Consider the following 6,468-nt stretch of genomic DNA (forward strand, 5'->3'; position numbering starts at 1 on the left):
TGAAATTCTTCTTGTTATGGGCACTAGATCAGGGAAATGCGACTTACACTCATGACTTCTTACTCCTTTTACCAATCTTGCTGATCCTGAGTGGCTAGCTCATCTTTAGCTAGTTCCCACCTTGCGCCTAAGCCTTTATTTTTACCCTCATACACTCTGTTTTTCAGTGTCATATGTGCAGATATGTGCAGATATGTGCAAATGGGTCGGAGAGGAAAGTATCGACGGAGTCTCTTACTCGTTAATGCCATACACTCAGAGAAGAGAGATCAAGAATGAAGAGAACAATCGATGAGACCATGCTCTAACAAGAGAACAGTCTATGAGTGCATGTTCTAACCAGAGGAACAATGGCGACCAGTGAGAAACAAAACAATAGACCACCAGTGGCTGCGAAACATTCATTATGTTGCCTCTCCCTCGCAACCCCATCACCTATAAACCAAAAAATATATATATATATATATATATATACACACGCTACTGGGAAGGTTGAGCAAGGAGTTGGTACCAATTTTTGGAGGAGTAGGCAAAGGAAGTCAAGAACTGAAGAACAGTCCCACGGTTGATCCGAAGGAGAGAACAACTGTACCCGTGAAGCAGAAACGAGTAAGGGCTATGGACATCAATGGATCCGTCCTCTCCTACTAAATTTGGTACCCCCTAAACACTCTTAGCTCCACCATGAAATAGCATGTTCCTTACCTAGCCTGTCTACCCTGAATAGTGCCTGTGATGAGGAGCTCACGCTCTTCTTAATTGAATTTAAGGAGTTTTGTCTCGATAGTGTACCCTTTTTCAGGTATGAGATACAAAGTATTGAGCTGATTTTCAAACAGCGATCGTGGGTGTTCTGGTAAGGGTGTGTGGTCTGAGTCTACAGCTTGTATGGTTCAGAGATGTGTGGCAAGAGTATGGTTATTGAGGTCAAGCGAGTTTCCACTCTTCCAAACCTTTTTCCCTGTTCTTGAGGCTTGGCCTTGTTCGAGGACAAACAAGGATCTAAGTCTGGGGGAATTGATATATGGTGTTTTTAATACCATTATATGTGTTCTTTGAGTTAATTCTCAGTCCTAATTCGTGCTTATTTGATATCATTCCAGGTTTGGAGCAGGTGAAAGAATAAAGAAGAGAGTGCCAAGAAGGAAGAAGTCATTTTGGAATATCTAACGCAGAACAGCCTGTCGGATCAATCAGAAGGTTGTTCCCAAAGAGAGCCAGCGTCTGACTGTTCCCGACTATTAAGGAAACCTCCAAGATTTCAGGGGTTTGCCCTAGATTTTCTCTCCTTTCTCTTTACCACTGGCGCCTCCATATAAAAAAAGCCTATGCTATCATTTCTAATTCCTGACGCTAGTTTTACAAGAGACCTAGAACAATTTTGGATTTAGCAACTTGTAAGGGAGAAGACTTCATCTCTCATTANGCTTAGGACTCAAGACCGATCAGCAAAGGGAACAAGTCCGCGATAGTCGATTGTTCTAGCCGGGTGATCCGAGTTCTAGACTGCACCTCATTGCACTTGAATAGTTGTTTGGTAACCCTAAGCCGGCTTTCATTTAAATCGAATTTGAATCTATAGGTATTCTAGTTACTTGCGTCACCATTGATTTTAAAACCCCACTTGTTTCCCAGCTTAATATTGAACTCATAAGAGTAAAGAGTAAACTGGTCCTCTGGATTGAATCTCAAATATTACGGTTACCACTGTTAACTTGACAGTAGCAAGGATTCATATTTAGTTTATCATGCATGCAACTCATTAGGCATCTACATAATTATAATTCCAACTTTCCTGAATAAAAACCCTAAGTCTAGCTATTTTCTTTTTAAGCACCAAAACCCCAAAACTTGCTATTGAACAAATACTTGTTCAATATAAAACTGTAATTTACTTTTAAAACTCTTAAAACATCTTGCTTACCAAATCATATTAGAATTTCTAGGTTCCCTAGCTCCCTGTGAATTCGATCCCTAAGTACTACAACTCGACCTCTTATTTGAGAGAGTATAAATCACTCCTTAGTAGAAGGGATCTACAGAGCGCTAGAATCTACAGAAGAGAGGCTTGATGGGAGATGTGATGACATCTATTTCCCAATGGATCTTAGCATTAGGGCTTTGACCTCAAAGATATAAGCTATTCAAGGGGAATTGATGGAGATTCAGAGTTACATTGTCCGTCGACCAGAAGCATCACCATCGATCGACAGACGCAACAAAAAATCGACCGACATTCATCAACGAATATCGGTCGACAAAGCTTCAAACCGAGGGAGGCTAGTACAAAAGATATCTTCCGACATGTCTGATACACACAACCATGGAGAGGAGATCTCAGCTGACACTTACGCCAGACTTATGAGACATCAGTTCAATCTGGAGAGTCTTGGAGATAGACTGCAAAAGATAGAAGATGCAACTACAATAATGAAGGAAAAATGGCGCAGAGGAGAGGAAGCAATGAGAGACTTCACTAGTTCATGGTTCAACAAGGCAAGGAAGATATGGAGACTTGTTTCCCAACAAGTGCCAACTTTCAACATCACTAGCCCAATCACCTCAAAAGTCAAGCTAAATAACTATAACAAAGCGCTGAGTGGGAGGGAACCCACTATTAGGTAATATTTATTTAGTTTTTATCAATATATTATTTATGTTGGCTTTTATTTATTGCAGATCATAAAAAAAAATAAAAAACAGATCCGAGTAGACGATTGCCCTTAGTATCGACCGATGACACACTGTCGACATCGATCAACAGAACAGCACCTGCATCGACCGATATCAACATCCTTGCATCGGTCGACATCCATTTCGGTATGGTATATCGTTCTAACTTGTTACATTGAGTACTTATGATTTATTATCACCATAACTCCAAGTGAATTTACACTGGGGACAGTGTAGTTTAAGTCTAGGGGAGGTTTACTGATATTAGTTTTCTTATGAATTATAAAAATATATTTTCAAAACATAAAGTTTTTATTGAGTCAAGAAGGGGATAATGAACTTATTATATTTTTGCTTGTTATCTAACCACTCTTTAGCACCATTCTAGATTTACTGATTGCAGAAAGTACTAAAGATACTAAAGCGGATCAACCTGTCAACTATGTTACACTTGCTGAGATTGTTTGAAGGAACGAAAGCTGACTTCCAACACTAAACTTGACACAACTGCTTGTCTTGGGGGTAGGTATACATGGGATTGGATTCTTCAAACAAGTATGGAAGGTAAAGCCTTGTGTAGATAGATTTATCACCCTCTCTCTTTCTATTTTCGAAATATAGATATAGATATAGATCTAATATGAAAAAAAAAATTATATTTATATTTATATATATTAGAGATTTATTTAGGAAGGAGCTCGAACAAAACTTGGTGGCTACAACCATTAAGGCTTACTTCATATGAATTCTATAGGTAAATGATTAGAACAGGACTTGGTGGCTACACACATTAAGGCTTGCTTCACAAATAATCCTAGGATATACGTCAAAAAGAAGTGAACAGGACTTGGTGGCAACCACCATTAAGGCTTGATTCATGGAAGCATGTCCAATCTTGGTCAATGATCTTGCAAATATAAGCAAACATTGACTAGGAGAGAAATTAGTAAAGAGAGAGGATATGAACTAATGTTAACCTGCAGGTCCAGATACTTGTTTGAAATTTCTTGCATCTTGTGATCGGTACTCCCAAGGTAAAGCCTACACTTTTATTTTTGCTAAGAAATGAGGTTGGTAGAGGGGAATGTCAGAAAAGATTTGCTAAATTGTTGGCTAGATGAATTTGGTTGCTAAGCTAGGATATGGTAAAATGTGCTTCTGTGATTAGGACTTTTTTGATGTGGATTGCAATATTGTAGAGGTGATGATTCGAAGTTTCAAATCATGTGACTCCCTGCTGTTTTCAAACCTCTTTCAGAGAGACTGCCTGTTTCTTTTGCTTGAGGACAAGCAAAAGGGTAAGTCTAGGGATGATGATAGACCATGGATTTGACCCATTTTCGTCTATGGTTTATAGGTCTTTTTACTATCTATTATTATATTATAGAGTCTATTTATTATATTTATAAGATCAGGAGTGATTTGGAGATAAGTGATGATTTTGGAGCATTTTGGAGATATTTGGAGCAAGCACCCGAGATGACCATCGAGCTCGACCATCGAGCTCGACCATCGGTCGATATTGGAGGAGGAATATCGATCGATGTTCACACTTGAACATCGATCGGCAGCGAAGCACGCAACTCATTAGGCATCTGTAGGATTATAATTCCAAGTTTCCTGAATAGAAACCGTAAGTCTAGCTATTTCCTTTAAGCACCAAAACCTCAACCAATCAATCAAACAATTACTTGCTCAACCAAAACTGCAAATATACATTTTAAATCTTAAAAACTTCCTACTTAAAAAATCATATTAGATCCATTTGGTTCCCTAGCTCCCTGTGAATTCGATCCCTAAGTACTACAACTCGACCTCTTATTTGAGAGAGTATATAAATCACTCCTTAGGGTAATTTGACTGATATCAACCAACGTTTCTCGCCCTACATCGATCGAGAGACATCGACAAGCATCGATCGATAGTCGCTTACCAGAATCGATCGACAACCGCGTACCAGCATCGGTCGACGACAATCCACAACGCTCACACATGATGACGTCTCAACCAGATTTTCATACAAGGGCAGAGATAGATCAGTTAGTAGAAGGGATCTATAGAGCTCTGGAAACTACAGAAGAGACACTTGATAGGAGATGTGATAACATCTATTTCCCAATGGATCTTAGCATTAGTGCTTTGACTTCAAAGATTGAAGCTATTCAAGGGGAATTAGTGGAGATTCAGAGTTACATTGCCCGTCGACCAGAAGCATCGGAATCGATCGATAGACGCAACAACAAATCGACCGACATTCATAGATGGACATCGGTCGACAACCCTACAAACCGAGGGAGGCTAGTACAAAAGGTGACATCAGATATGTCTGATACACACAACCATGGAGCGGAGATCTCAGCTGACACATATGCGACACTTATGAGACATCAGTTCAATCTTGAGAGTCTTGGAGATAGACTGCAGAACATAAAAGATGCAACTACAATAATGAAGGACAAATGATATACCATGGATTTGACCCATTTTCATCCATGGTATATAAGCATTTTACTTTCTATATATTATATATTCTATCCTATTATGTATGTTTTCGGGTTCAGGAGTATCTTGGAGTAAAGTGATGATTATGGAGCATTTAGAAGCTTAAAAGAGATTTCATCCGAGCTGACCATTAGAGGTCGATACGAAGAAGAAGCAATCGTTCGATGCACATCCAGTGCCGTCGATCGATACAGAAGAGAAGCCTCGACGATTGAAGATTATGATCGATCGATGTACATCCTGTACCATCGATCGATGTCGAGACGCGTAATGTGTGACTTGGTTCCAGCCGACTTTAAACCCAAGGGTTCACCAAATTACAAGATTACCCCTGACGATTTTATAACCTAATAGTTATATACTTGCCTAAGTGTTAGGAGGCAAAAGGGCTTTTGGCCACCATTGTATTCTTATTTTCAGCAGAGAGAATTAGGAGAGAAAATCATAGAGAGATTTGTGATTGGAACTCCATTGATTCATCTATTCTATTCTATGCAGTTTTATCTATATTTTGTGTCATGAATTTCTTAGCTTTGTCTGAGTAGTTCACTTGTTAGATTCAGGGTTCAAATAGGTTAGAGGGATTAGCCCCAACTATAGATTTGCTAAGTTGTGATATTCATTGATTGATTGTTCATTAATGCTTGTTTTAGCCTTGCTAACTAGAATATGAACCTAGGAATTAGCATGAGTCAAGCATCCTTGACCATCTCGTCCTGAATCTAATCTGTCATGCTAGGACTGCTAGAGAGATTCTAACGGCTGATCTAGGAGACTAGTGTGCATTATCAACCTGCGCCTAGGGCTTAGCTACAAGCATCAATCGATGTTATCTTCTGACAATCGATCGATATTGCGAAAGGTGTATCGATAGATATCCCTATAGGATCATCGATCGACACTTTCTTGTTATCTAAAGGCGATTGTTGAGATCCAAGATCTAGTTAGTTAAACAGTGAAACATTGCCATCGTTGATCACTGTGATTAAGGAGTTGAGCTCTAATATATCATGCATGCAACTGTTAGGCATCTATAGGATTATAATCTCCAACATCTGAATAGAAACCATGCATCTAATATCTTTCAATAAGTTACACCCCCAATTATCTTGTTACTCGAGCTATAGACTTGCTCAATTAGGATTGCTATTTACTTTTAAACCATAAAACAACAAACACTTAGAATTAATAATTTGACTAGATTTAATTGGTTCCCTAGCTCCTTGTGGATTCGATCCCTAAGTACTGCAACTTAACTTCTAATTTGAGAGAGTAATTCACTCCTTAGGATAA

The sequence above is a fragment of the Brassica oleracea genome, chromosome C3, assembly GCF_000695525.1.
Source record: "Brassica oleracea var. oleracea cultivar TO1000 chromosome C3, BOL, whole genome shotgun sequence".
Classification (NCBI taxonomy): Eukaryota; Viridiplantae; Streptophyta; class Magnoliopsida; order Brassicales; family Brassicaceae; genus Brassica; species Brassica oleracea.